Below are 14,672 nucleotides of genomic sequence, written 5' to 3'. Positions count from 1 at the left end.
TTATGGAGCTAAAAAGTACAAAAGATAAAAATTTCATGAGAGGCATTCAACAGCAAATATAAGCAAGGAAAAGAAAGAATCATCACATCTGAAAGCAGAGCAATTATAATTGCCCAGTCTGGGGAGAAAAATAAAATTGAAGCAAAATGAACAGGGCCTAAGAGACGTCTGGGACACCATCAACATATCAATATATACATTATGGGAGTCCCAGGAGAAGAGAAAGAAAAGGAAGCAGAAAAAAAAAATTCTGAAGAAATATTGTCCAAAAGCTTCCCAAATTTGATGAAAGATAGAAATATACACATCCAATAATCTCAACAAACTCTAAGGAGGACAAACAAAGAAATCCACACCACATTATTACCAAATTGTGGAAGGACAAAAAATCTTGAAAGCAACAAGAGAAAAGCAATTCATCAAACACAAGATATCCTCAAGAAAGATTAATGGCCTATTTCTTATCAGAAACGATGAAGGTCAAATGACAGGAGGACCATATATTTAAAGAATTGAAAGGAAAAAAATGTCAACCAGGAATTCGGTATTCAGCAAAACAATGCTTCAAAAATGAAAAAGAAACTACAACATTCCCAGATAAACAAAAGCTAAAAGGAATTCACTACTAGTAAGTAATGCTAATGGAAGTACTTAAGGCTGAAATGAAAGGATACCAGACAGTAACTCAAAGCCATACAAAGACATAAAGATCACTGATAAAGTGATTATTTAGTATTATTTATAAATATAAAACCTAGTATTTGGTATATAACTCTTTTTATTTCCTATATCATTTAAAAGACACGCACAAAATAATAATTATAAATCTATGTTAATGGCCACACAATGCATAAAGACACAATTTGAAAAGAGAGGATAAAGCTAGAAAGGAATAGAGTTAATGCATGCAATTGAGACTAAGCTGGTATCAATTCAAACAAAATTTTTATAAATTTAGGATGTTAACTGTAATCCCCATAGTAGCCACTAAGAAAATAACTAAAAATATACATTAAAAGAAATGAATACATCTGAAGGCCAATGCAACAATGTGTCAACTCTACCCAATTAAAAAAAAAAAATTAATGAAGAGGGAATCAAAATGGTATACTAGAAAAAAATCAAACACAAAAGAAGGCAGCACTTGAGGAAGTGAGAAACAAAAAAAAAGACATGACACATAGAAAATGAATAGCACAATGGCAGAAATAAGTCCTTTATAACCAATAATCACTATAAAAGTAAATGGGTTAAACTCATCAATTAAAAGACAGCTATTCAGCCTTATCAACAATAGCCAAACTATGTAAAGAGCCCAAATGTCCATCAACTGATGGATGGATAAAGAAGATATGGTATATATACATACTAGAATATTACTCATCCGTGAAAAAGAATGAGATCTTGCCATTCACAACAACATGGATAGAACTACAGTATGTTATGGTAAGTGAAATAAGTCAGTCAGAGAAAGACAAATACCATATGATTTCACTCATATGTGGAATTTAAGAAACAGAACAGATGAACATATGGGGGGGCGGAGAGAAGGAGACAAACCATAAGAGACTCTTAAAGATAGAAAATAAACAGGGGTGATGGAGGGAGGTGGAGGGGGATGGGCTAGATGGGTGATGGGTATTAAGGAGGGCACCTGATATGATGAGCACTGGGTCTTGTATATAAGTAATAAATAACTGAATTCCACTCCTGAAACTAATACTGCACTGTATGTTAACTAACTAGAATTTAAATAAAAATTTGAAAAAATAAAATAAGTCAACTATTGATAGGATGAATTTAAAAAAAAATATGACACAATCATAAACTGCATATAAGAGACTCATTTTACACCCAAAGACACAAGTTGAAACTGAAAGGAAAGAAAAAGGTATTACACGCAAATAGTAACAAAAAGGGAGCCCAGTTCACAATATTAATATGAGACAAATGGATTCTACATCAAAAACTGTTGCAAGAGACAAAGAAAGACATTTTATGGTGATAAAGGATCAACTCATCACAAAGATATGACAATTATAAACATCTATGGCGAGGACGTGGAGAAAAAGAAACCCTCATGCACTGTTCATGGGAATGCAAACTGGTGCAGCAACTATGGAAAACAGTATGGAGGTTCCTCAACAAATTAAAAATGAAATTACCATATAATCCAGTAATTTCACTACTTGGTATTTACCCAAAGAATACAAAAACACTAGTTCAAAAAGATATATGCACCCCTATGTTTACTGTAGTATTGTTAACAATAGCCAAGATATAGTAACAACCCAAGTATCCAGAAATAAGTGAATGGATAAAGAAGATGTGGTGTATATATACAATGGAATGTTATTCAGCCATGAAAAAGAATGAGATCTTGCCATTTGCAACAACATGGATGGATCTAGGGTGTACAATGCTAAGTGAAATAAGTCAGTCAGACAAAGACAAATACCATATGACTTTACTCATATGGGGAATTTAAATAACAAAACAAAAAAGAGCACAAAATGGTGGTTGCCAGGGGGAAGGTGGATGAGGGGATTGGTGAAAGGGATAAAGGGTATTAAGAGTACATTTATCATGATGAACACTGAATAATGTATAGAATTGTTGAATCATTATACTGTATACCTGAAACTAATATAATACTATGTTATACTTTAATAAAAAAATAATTTTTTAAAAAAATTATAAACATATATACATCAATCAACAAAGTCTCAAAATATATGAGGCAAACACAGTGACAGAATTGAAGGGAGAAAGACAGTATATAGTAATATTTGGAAACTTCAACAGCCTGCTTCAATAATGGATAGAACACTTAGACAGAAAATCAGTTAAGGAGAGGACCTGAATAATAATATAAACCCAACTAGACCTTACAGACATGTACAAAACACTCTATCCAACAATGGCAGAATATCTATTCTTCTCAACTGCACTGGAATATCCTCTAGAATAAACCATATGTTAGGCCATAAAGCAATTTCCAAATTTAAAAAAATATCAAAACCATTCAAAGTATCTTCTCTGACCACAATGGAATGAAGCCAGAAATCAATACCAGAAGGAAAAATGGAAAACTCAAACACCTGGAAATTAAGCAACATACTCTTAAGCAACCAGTAGATCAAATAAGGAATCACTAGGAGACACAAAAAATACTTTGAGATAAATGAAAATAAAAACACAACATACCAAGACGTATAGGGGGCAGTAAAAAAAAGTGTTCTGTGGGAAATGTATGGCTGTAAACACCTCCATTTTAAAAAGATCTCATGTCAACAACCCAACTTCACACCTTAAGGAACTAGAAAAAGAACAACAAACAAAACCCAAAGCTGAGAGGAGGTAAGAAATAATAAAGATTATAGCCAAGAGAAAGAAGAGAGAGAAAAGAGAATCAATAAAACCAAAGGTCAGTTTTTGAAAAAAAAAAAAATCACAAAAATGAGAAATCTTTAGCTAGACTAAGAAAGAAAAAAGAAAAAATGCAAATAACTGAAATAAGAGATGAGAGCAGGGACACATATTTACTTTTTCAATACTGTTTTGGCTACTGGAAGTCTCTTGCAGTTTCATATACATTTGAGGAACTGTAGTTTAATTTTACAAAAATTAAAAGGACTATAAGAAAATACTACAAACAATTTTATACCAACAAATTAGACAATCTAGATGAAATGGATGAATTCCTTGGAAAACATAAATTACCAAGACTAACTCAAGAAGTAAAAAATCTTAACATTCCAGTAACAAGAGATTGAATCAGTTAATAAAAACAGCCTAACAAATGAGAAATCAGGACCATATGGCTTCAGAAGTGAATTCTATCAATCCCTAAAAGAAGAATTGACAACATTGCTTCTTAAACTCTTCCAAAAAAACACAGAGGAAGCTCTTTCTAACACTTTTCATAAGGTCTGCATTAAACTGACACCAAAGCCAGACACAGACACCATAAGAAAACTATAGACCAATATCTCTTATGACTATATACAAAATTCCTCAACAAAATAGTAGCAAACAAGCTCTGAGAGCACATTCTAAAATTATACACCACTGGAGCACCTGGGTGGCTCAGTCAGTTAAGCATCCAGCTCTTGATCTCAGCTCAGGTCTTGATCTCAGGGTCATGGGTTCAAGCCCCATGTTGGGCTCCATGCTGGGCATGGAGCTTACTTAACACAAAAAACAACAACAACAACAAAAATTATACACCATCACCAAGCAGGATATAAATTGGGAATGCAATGGCAGTTCAACATATGAAAATCAATGTAATGCATACCACACTAACAGAATTTAAAAAAAAACAACAACAACACATGATCATCTCAATACATGCCCAAAAAAGCATCTGACAAAATTCTAAACCCTCTCATGATAAAAATGCCCAAAAACTAGGATAAAAGGGAACTTCCTTAACACAGTAAGGGGAATTTATGAAAAACCCGTAGTTAATATCATACTTACTAGTGAAAGAATGAAAGCTTTCCCCCTAAGATCAAGAACAGGACAAAAATGCATGACCACTGCTATTCAACGCTGTACTGGACATTCTAGCCAGAGCAATTAGTCAAGAAAAAGAAAGAAGATGCATCCAAATTGATAAAGCTTTTTAGAAGTAGAAAGAAGTACAACTATTTCTACTTGCAAATGGCATGATTCTACATATACAAAATCCCACAGACTCTACACACACACATACACACACACAAAAACCTACTAGAGCTAATAATGAATTCAGTGAAGTTACAGGGTACAAGATCAACACAATTAGTTGTGCTTCTACATGGCAGCAATGAACAATCTGGAAATTAAGAAAATAATTTTGGGGCGCCTGGGTGGCGCAGTCGTTAAGCGTCTGCCTTCAGCTCAGGGCGTGATCCCGCTGTTCTGGGATCAAGCCCCATATCAGGCTTCTCTGCTAGGAGCCTGCTTCTTCCTCTCCCACTCCCCCTGCTTGTGTTCCCTCTCTCACTGGCTGTCTCTCTCTGTCAAAATAAATAAATAAATAAATAAATTTAAAAATCTAAAAATAATAATTTCATTTACAATAGCATTTAAAAGAATAAAATACTGGGGAATAAATTTAACCAAGAAAGTGAAATACTTATACATTGGAAACTATAAAGCATTGCTGAAAGAAATTTAAAAAGCTCTAAAAAAAATGGAAATACATCCTATGTTCATGAACTGGAAGACTGAATATGATTAAGATAACAATACTCCAAAAAGAGAACTAAATTCCTCAAATTTACGTGGGACTACAAGAGACTCTGAGTAATCAAAACAATATTCAAAAAGTAAAATGCAAAGAGGGAATGAAGCATGAGAGACTACGGACTATGAGAAACAAACTGAGGGCCTCAGAGGGGAGGGGGGTGGGGGAATGGGATAGGCTGGTGATGGGTAGTAAGGAGGGCATGTATTACATGGTGCAGTGGGTGTTATACGCAACTAATGAATCATCGAACTTTACATCGGAAACCAGGGATGTACTGTATGGTGACTAACATAATATAATAAAAAAACATTAAAAAAAAAAAAAAAGTAAAATGCAGCTGCAAAACTCGCATTTCCCAATTTCAAAATGCACCACAAAGCTATCCTAACCAAAAGAGTGTGGTATTGACCTAAGGACAGAAATAGAGACCAAAAGAATAGAACTGAGAGTCTAGAAATAAACTCAATCACCCATAACCAATTGATTTTTGACAAGACCATTCAACAGGGAAAGAACAGTTTCCAACAAATGGTGCAGGGATAAATGGATAACCACATACAAATAATGAAGTTGGGCCCATACCTCACTTCCTATACAAAAATTAACTCAAATAAATGGCCTAAATATAAGAGCTAAAACTATAAAATTACCAGTAGAAAAAAAACAGAGGTAATCTTCATAACCTCAGATTTGGCAATAGACTCATAGATTTGACACCAAAAGCAGGAGCAGTAAAAGTGAAAGGCAAATTGGACTTCATAAAAATTATAATCTTTTTTGTTCCCTAAAGAACATTATCAAGAATGCCAAGGAACAACCTAAAGAATGGAGAAAAATTCTGCAAATCATATACCTGATAAAGGATTAATAATGAGAATATATAAAGAGCCTTTATAATTCAACACATAGTCAAACAAACCCAAATAAAAAGTGGGCAAGGGACCTGCATAGTTTCTCCAAAGAAGATATAAGAACAGCCAATAAGCACATGAAAAGATTTTCAGTATTTAGTCATTGAAGAAATACATGATGAAAAAACACTTCATATCCACTTAAGATAGATTTAATCAAAGAATAAATTAATAAAAATAATAAGTGTTGGCAAGGATGCAGAGAAATAGGACCCCTTGTACATTACTGGTAGGAATGCAAAATGGTTCAACTGCTATGGAAAACAATTTGGCTACTCCTCAAAAAATTAAACACAGAATAGCCATATGATTTAGAAATTCTGCTCCTAAGTATATACCTAAAAGAAATGAAAACATATGTCCACACAGAAACTTGTACATGAATGTTTATAGTGGCATTATTCGCAACAGCCAAAGGATAAAAATAGCCCACATGCCAATCAGTGGATAAATGGATAAACAAATTGGGGTATGTATGCATTGTGTGTATGTATATTCAGCCATAAAAAGGAACAAAGAACTGACACATTCTACAACTTGGATGAACCTCAAAAACATTACACTAAGTGAAAAAAAGCAGACACAAAAGGTCACATATTGTATGGTCTACTTAAATAACTGCTTATAAGTTTCGGTGTGGTTTTCTTTGATCCTTTCAAACACCACGCATTTTTCAAGTAGTGATACTGTATTTACATGGATTTAATCTACAGTCTCCACAGGGTTTCATATAGGAGGCTCTTCTCAGCACTTTAGTCTCTTCTATTTTAATCTCTTCTCTAATGCTTCATTTTTGTCTTTTCTCATAAAAAAAAAAAGTACAATTATACATCCAAACCTAGCATTAAACTACAATTATTTTAAAGTGAGAAAATAAAGACAAGTGCATAAGGAAAATGCAAACAGGGTGAGGACCTCTCCAAAATTCTAAGATGTGATCCTTAAAAGTACACAGTTTCTGTAAGGAAATGTAAATGTTTACAGACTTCACCAAGAGACAGGAGAACTTAGGCTTGGTCAAGACCACATAGGATAAGAGACATTAAGAATCCTAATACCTTTTCATTCTATTTGGGGAAAAAAAATGTATTCCCAAAGTTTTTAATCCTTAATATGTAAATATTTGTATCACATAAAATTTTGTAATAGGTATAATTGTACATACAAATGTGGCTACTACTGGACATCTAATTTTTAAGAGAAAATAGATTTATTTCAAAATGCTACTTGCTCAACTAGTTATGAATTACTTTGGAAATGCTCTCCTCAAACAAATTTTCTGAATTTTAACTTTAAAACCAAGTAAAGAATTACAACAAGATATCACCTCACACCTGTCAGAATGGCTGAAATCGGGGCACCTGGGTGGTGCAGTCGTTAAGCGTCTGCCTTCGGCTCAGGGCGTGATCCTGGCATTATGGGATCGAGCCCCACATTAGGCTCCTCCGGTGTGAGCCTGCTTCTTCCTCTCCCACTCCCCCTGCTTGTGTTCCATCTCTCACTGGCTGTCTCTATCTCTGTCAAATAAATAAATAAAATCTTTAAAAAAAAAAAAAAAAGAATGGCTGAAATCAACAATGCAAGAAACAACAGGTGTTGGCGAGGATGTGGAGAAAGGGGAACCCTCTTGCACTGTTGGTAGGAATGCGAACTAGTGTAGCCACTCTGGAAAACACTATGGAGGTTCCTCAAAAAGTTAAAAACAGAACTACCCTATGATCCAGCAAAGGGATACATACACCCTGACGTTTATAGCAGCATTATCTACAATAGCCAAATTATGGAAACAGCCCAAGTGTCCATCAATTGATGAATGGATAAAGAAGATATGGTGTGTACATACATACACACACATACACATACATACACACACACACAGGAATATTACTTAGCCATAATAAAGAATGAAATCTTGCCATTTGCAATGACATGGATGGACCTAGAGAGTATTATGGTAAGTGAAATAAGTCCGTTAGAGAAAGACAAATACCATATGATTTCACTCATGTGTGGAATTTAAGAAACAAAACAAACAAGCAAAAGGGGAAAAAGAGAGAGAGAGAAAGACAAACCAAGAAACAGACTTTTAACCTTTTAACTGTAGGGAACTGATGGTTACCAAAAAGGAGGTGGGTGGGGGAATGGGTTAAATTGGTGATGGGGATTAAGGAGTGCATTTGTGATGAGCACCAGGTGATATATAGAATATTGAAACACTATATCGTACACCTGAAACTATACAGTACACTGTATGCTAACTGAAATGTAAATAAAAACATTAAAAAAAAAACAAGTAAAGAATATTTTGGGGCACTATAAACAAAAACAGCATACATTTCTCAAAATTGTTATAGAAGATAAATGGTATTATTGCTAACATGACTATGATCTGAACATAAAGAAATTCAATATCTTCATGCTGAAAAAAATGAATTATTTCTCCAAGACGAAGTATCTCTTCGCTAAATATCATTATTAGGTATCCTGAAAGTTAATAAAATCAAAGTGAAACACACAAAAAGAAACTTTGAATTCCTTTATTCATTTATAGACAGTAATATGAAATAAACACAAAACCTAAACACAAAACCCACATTTCATTTTGTGTTTATGTAAATAATTAGAGAGTTCTGTTTATGTCTTGCTTTGATCAAGCCGGCTTGTCTGTGAAAAAAAGAAATTGCTGTTGTCAATGCTAGCTAAGCCCATTCTATAAATTCTAGAGTCCAGGAAAATATATTTTTGCAAGAAGTCTATTCAATCAGAAATCAGAATTGGGAACGTGGAATGTCTTGGCCCTTACAGGAAAAAGCCCCATTTTTGTCAAAACTGTTGTTATTCAAGCACTTCTTTCTTCTCTACTATGTCTCCCTACCTTGACTATATAGAAATAGTAAGGCATCCTCTTAATATATGCATTATGTTTAAAACATAAACATGTTGGGACACCTGGGTGGCTCAGTGGGTTAAGCATCTGCCTTCAGCTCAGGTCATGATCCCAGAGTCCTGAGATCGAGCCCCGCATCAGGCTCTCTGTTCAGTGGGGAGTATCCTTCTCCCTCTGCCCCTCCCCCTCCCCCTAAATAAAATCTTTTAAAAAATAATAAAAGATAAACATGCTTGCTACATTCATTTGTTCATGAGTTGAAAACAGAAATATAAGGTTTTTTTATTTTTTAAAGATTGTATTTATATATTTGAGAGAGAGAGAGAGAGCAGGCATAAGCAGGGGGAGTGGCAGAGGGAGAGGGAGACGCCGTCTCTGCACTGAGCAGGGAGCCCAATGCAGGGCTTGATACCAGTACCTCAGGATCATGACCTGAGCTGAAGGACCATACTTAACCCACTGAGCCACCCAGGCGCCCCTGTAAGGTTTTTTAATATCCTTCTGGCTTTGCCATATAAAATAATTGCTCCAGTCACTCTTAATTTATATACCATGACTTTTGTGATACTTTTCTTTTTGTATTAAGTGAGTATTCATCTTAGGTATCTCAAAGGACAACAACTTTTCTCCTGATTCTGATCCCTTTATAAGGATTCAAGATTCCTAGATGCATGATAAAAAGAAGTAACTTCCTTGCCAGAAAAAGAAGGATGTGCAATATGCATGTACATAGGTCACTTTCTAAGTGTTTGCTTTAGTTAGCTTCCTCTTTGCTGTGAATACACAGAGCTTCATTAAATGGTGCCAATTTTCAGTAAGGCAGCTTACATACAGAAAAAAATTACATGAGAAGAAACCCAATGATTCTGAAATATTCCATCCAAATTAGTGTACTTCTAAAATGTAGCCCCTTCCTAAATTTTTGTAATACATTCAATAGAGTACTTTTTTTAAAGATAAAATTCTTCCACATGCCTCAGTGATTCATAGCAGTCATTACCACAGACTGTGATAGATACCAAGTAACCCAAAACCCAGTTTCCTGGGTTGAGTTTCTATTAATGCAATGTAGGACATGTATGAAAAATGCTGAAGCAGGAAACAACATGGAGAGCAATGGAGATATTATGCTATCAGTTTAGGTTGCTTGTGTGAAACCTTCCCATTCTCATCACCAGAGCTATAATTAAAACCCGGGCTACCTTAAACCAAATATAAGGTTGTGTCTTCTTCACAGAGCTGTCGATCTTTCAACTAGCTGGTTTACAGGTTCTGAGAAAAGACATGCTCCTGTTTTAAACATGTGAATGAAAGATACTGCTTTGGCAAATTTAATTAGATGGAAAATGGAGCTTTTTTTCCTTCATTCCACATCACTGTGGAACAGTGACAACTACAGGACCTTGGACTGTTATCTTGCTGAATTGTTTTTACTTATTAATTGATGTGTGTTTTATTGTCCCCACATACAAAATCATATCCAAATGTATATACTATACTCAAGTACATTTAATGTAATACATATTTATAAATCTAAGTTGATAAAATTTTGACACAGATGACATCATGAATGTGTAAAGAAAAGGAAAGCAAATGCCACAGCCTGAAATTAAAAAAAAAAAGATAAAATTCTTATTAGCTCTCTCGCATTCCTCATGTTTTCATTAAACATGTCAATAATGTATACACTGCATGATTTCATATAATTTGAATCAAGGGTCAGTTAGAAAACATTGCACTTTTAAATTTGCTAATCAATGCACAGGTTTAAACACCGTGTGCCATTTTTCCACTAGATTTTCTAAGTGCTCTTTTCAAAAAGAACTGAAGAAGTATTATACTTCAGTTTTTTTTTTTTTTTAAAGATTTTATTTATTTATTTGACAGAGACAGAGACAGCCAGCAAGAGAGGGAACACAAGCAGGAGGAGTGGGAGAGGAAGAAGCAGGCTCATAGCGGAAGAGCCTGATGTGGGGCTCGATTCCATAACGCCGGGATCACGCCCTGAGCCGAAGGCAGACGTTTAACCGCTGTGCCACCCAGGCGCCCCTATGCTTCAGTTTCTTTACAAGTAAGTCTTATAACAAAAAAAAAAGAAAACCGTAATGATAATATCCTTTAGGATACACTGAAAGTTAACTTTCCTTGAAGCCACCTAAAGTAGTCTAAAGAAAGATTTAATAGTCTTCCTTGCATTATTTTTCACTCTGGTTAAAACATTATATGTAATATGAGTTAAAAGCTAACAAAAACAAGGAGGAATGAAATTACTATTACTTTTTATCCCTTAAGAAACTCAAAAATGGTTGAACCAATTTTTTCAATACTTTTGCAAAATTCTTACCTCTAGTCAAAGTTCTAAGTAAATATGTCATCCCCAAAGGAGAATTTGTCTGAAAGCTACAAACCTTTTTAAGCGATCTGGTGAAGATTTAACTATGACTTATACATTTCTAAGCTGTTTACTGCATATTAATATTGCCTCTATATTTTAATTTGCAAAAATGCACAGCAAAAGATCTAGGTGAAATGTATGAAATAGAAAAGTTTCTCCATGGCATGTCAATATCTGATATAGTTTTAATGAAACAACTGCACTGCAAATAAAGGAATATAAAAGAAAGCACCAGGGAAGACACAAGTTAGAGGGCAGCACAAGTGAAACAAAAACATAAAATCAAACAGGAATGAATGTCATTGGATAAAGGCTCCTCAACAACTTAAAAAATACCCTGAGCCAAGAATCTGCAATTGAGCACAAATTATACTTAGGTAATTTTTCCTATTTTACTAAAAAGAATTTATATTCACCATAATGTTATGTAAAAGCCTCATGACTTTATTTATTGCCCTTTTGAAAAAAGCACTAAGATTAGTTGACCTGGATTCTCAACACAGATTTTTCTTTGATTCAGAGGGAGATGAAAAAAGAGGAAAACAAGTAAGAGAGAGAAAAAGGAAGAGAATGTACTAAAAAACACCTATAATAACTATTACAGAAGATTAATAATCTTTTCAAGTGAGAGAAAGGGGGGAAAGTTTTGGTAGGAAATGCCATAATTTTAGTCATATGTCTTAAAAACTTGTTTCATATTTGTGAATGTGTGTGTGTATTCCTTCAGCCAGTTAGTTACAAAAAAGGGATGATAAGGGGCGCCTGAGTGGCACAGCGGTTAAGCGTCTGCCTTCGGCTCAGGGCGTGATCCTGGCGTTATGGGATCGAGCCCCACATCAGGCTCTTCCGCTATGAGCCTGCTTCTTCCTCTCCCACTCCCCCTGCCTGTGTTCCCTCTCTCGCTGGCTGTCTCTATCTCTGTCGAATAAATAAATAAAATCTTTAAAAAAAAAAAAAAGGGATGATAGACATGAGTGATAGAAAATAAATGCTGTCGATCTACTTCTGGGAACATAACAAAGTGAATTTCTCCTGCTCCAAACACAAAGAAAGGGTGGAAAGAATAAAACCAAAAAAATTAACACAAAGCTTAGAAATATCCAGGCTCCAAAAACAGAGAGAACTCAAAGCCAGAGTTACAAGAGTCAAAGCTGAGAACATGACAACTTAGAGAAGCACAGAGTTGAAACGGTGTAAGAGCCAGTAGCTGAGGTTTTAAGGTCTGTATGTAGGGACAGAATATGGGGCCCACACAAGTAGGGGAGTTAGAATGAAATAACTGGGATACCAGAGTAAAAAGTTCAGATAATCAAGACTGCTCACTCTATAAAAAAGTGTTAAAAACAAAAACAAAATCTCTGCTCACAAGCCCAGAAGAGAAGGAAGGAAGCTGGCTCTCTGCCAAAAGCTCTGTGTAGGAAAAAAGTTTCCCATGAAACAGCAAAACCTGAAGATAGGTTTGAGGTCTGAATTTACATTACATGCATGGTATGGTAATCCCATGCCAGATAAAAAACAGAACCGAATAAGGAATTTTTACATACTATTATGCTATGATCTCCAGGAAATATTAAATGAAAAAAGCTAGTGCTGAACAGTGTGAATAATACGCATGTCTTTATCTAAGAAAGGAAATAGAAATACATAGACATACACATTTGGTTCCATTTTTTAAAAAAGATAGATATCAGTCAAAAGCTAACTAAATTACTCATCTGTGGGAAAGAAAAAAGAGAGTAGAAGGAAGTATAAAAGCCAGAGTTTTCCAAATTTATCTTATTTTCTAGATTTTTAATATGAAATTATAAATATCTGATGTAATTATAAAACAAAATTGAATCAAGAATTTTAAAAGTGCTCCCCAAATTTGAAAATAAAATCAAACAAACTAATCCATGTACCAAGTCGATGGGTTTAACAAACACACAGAAAACAACTATTTCAAGTGACTTAAAAACAGAGTAATTTCTGGGAAACAAACTGAGGGCTTCAGAGGGGAGAGGAGTGGGGGATTGGGACAGGCCGGTGATAGGTATTAAGGAGGGCACATATTGTGCCCTGGTGCACTGGGTGTTATACGCAAATAATGAATCATGGAACATTGCATCAAAAACTGGGGATGTACTGTATGGTGACTAATATGACAAAATAAAAATTATTTAAAAAAAAAAACAGGGTAATTTGATTACAAATCATCAGTGGGATATACAACAAGGACCAAAGAACTGCAAAGAAGTTGTAAACTATTTCAGTAACCATATTACGTAATGGCATTGGTGTTGGTATACTGATATCAACATACAAAGAGCAATTAATTATATTAAGGTCACCAGGAATCAACATTTTCAGCATAAAAAAAAAAAACCCACACAAATACAAAACCAAGAAAAGTTAAAAACCCCTGTAATCCCAAATTTGAAATGGAAATATCAGGCTATACTCATAAAGTATTTTTCTTTAAAAAAAGTTTGTATTTCCTAGCTGTTCATATTTCCACTAAAAGAACCTAGAAACAGTGACAAGTCCATACCACTGAGGACCCCATCATCTAAACTGTGGTCTCTAAATATAATTTTTGCACTAAAAGGAACTAGGGTAGAAACTGATCCCAGTTCTAGGGTAGAAAACAGACAATATGAGCCTGAAATATCTTACTGTACCAGAAAACAAGAAAGTTTCATCAACAGCTGATGGTGTTGTGTCAAAAGGGCTCAGTAGTTAACTTAAAGAGATGGCAAAAGAAGGGACAACTTTAGGAAAAAGATAATATCAGTGGGTTAAAATCTTAAATGTGTTAAAAATCCATATGTTCATAGCAATAATAAAAAAGGAACGTTCATAACTGCCTTTGCAGGATGCCAGGGAACCAACTTAGTATTCTGAAAACTAGTAAATAAAAGGAAAAAAATCATGCATATTTTCTTGTCTTTTCTTTATTAATTGTACCTCAGAAAAACTAAATAGTTGATGAGGGCAATTATATATGAAAAAGAAAGTTAGATTTTACAACTCTGAATGGCAGGATGAATCTGGGCAATGATCATCAACAGGTGCTAAAATCATTATGCAAAGAGCAGAGGGGGAACTTAACAATGTACAGATCAGGCCAACAATACCTGAAACTATTAGTCAGTCTTAACATCACACACACAAAAAGAGCAACCACATGTTATATGCCTCCTGGTGTGATACAGAAGAAAAGTATACAATACCACTTATGAAATATTCTTGCCAAAAAAA

General features: G+C 34.5%; 1 long non-coding RNA gene across 3 annotated transcripts in view; it reads right to left on the bottom strand.

The window, feature by feature from the left end:
* Nucleotides 1-14,672, bottom strand: part of LOC103672171 — a 140,934-nt gene that overhangs the window by 54,846 nt on the left and 71,416 nt on the right. The window lies entirely within an intron of this gene.

This window comes from Ursus maritimus, unplaced genomic scaffold, assembly GCF_017311325.1.
Source record: "Ursus maritimus isolate PB19 unplaced genomic scaffold, ASM1731132v1 scaffold_5, whole genome shotgun sequence".
NCBI lineage: Eukaryota > Metazoa > Chordata > Mammalia > Carnivora > Ursidae > Ursus > Ursus maritimus.
This window is presented reverse-complemented; position numbering and strand designations above follow the sequence as displayed.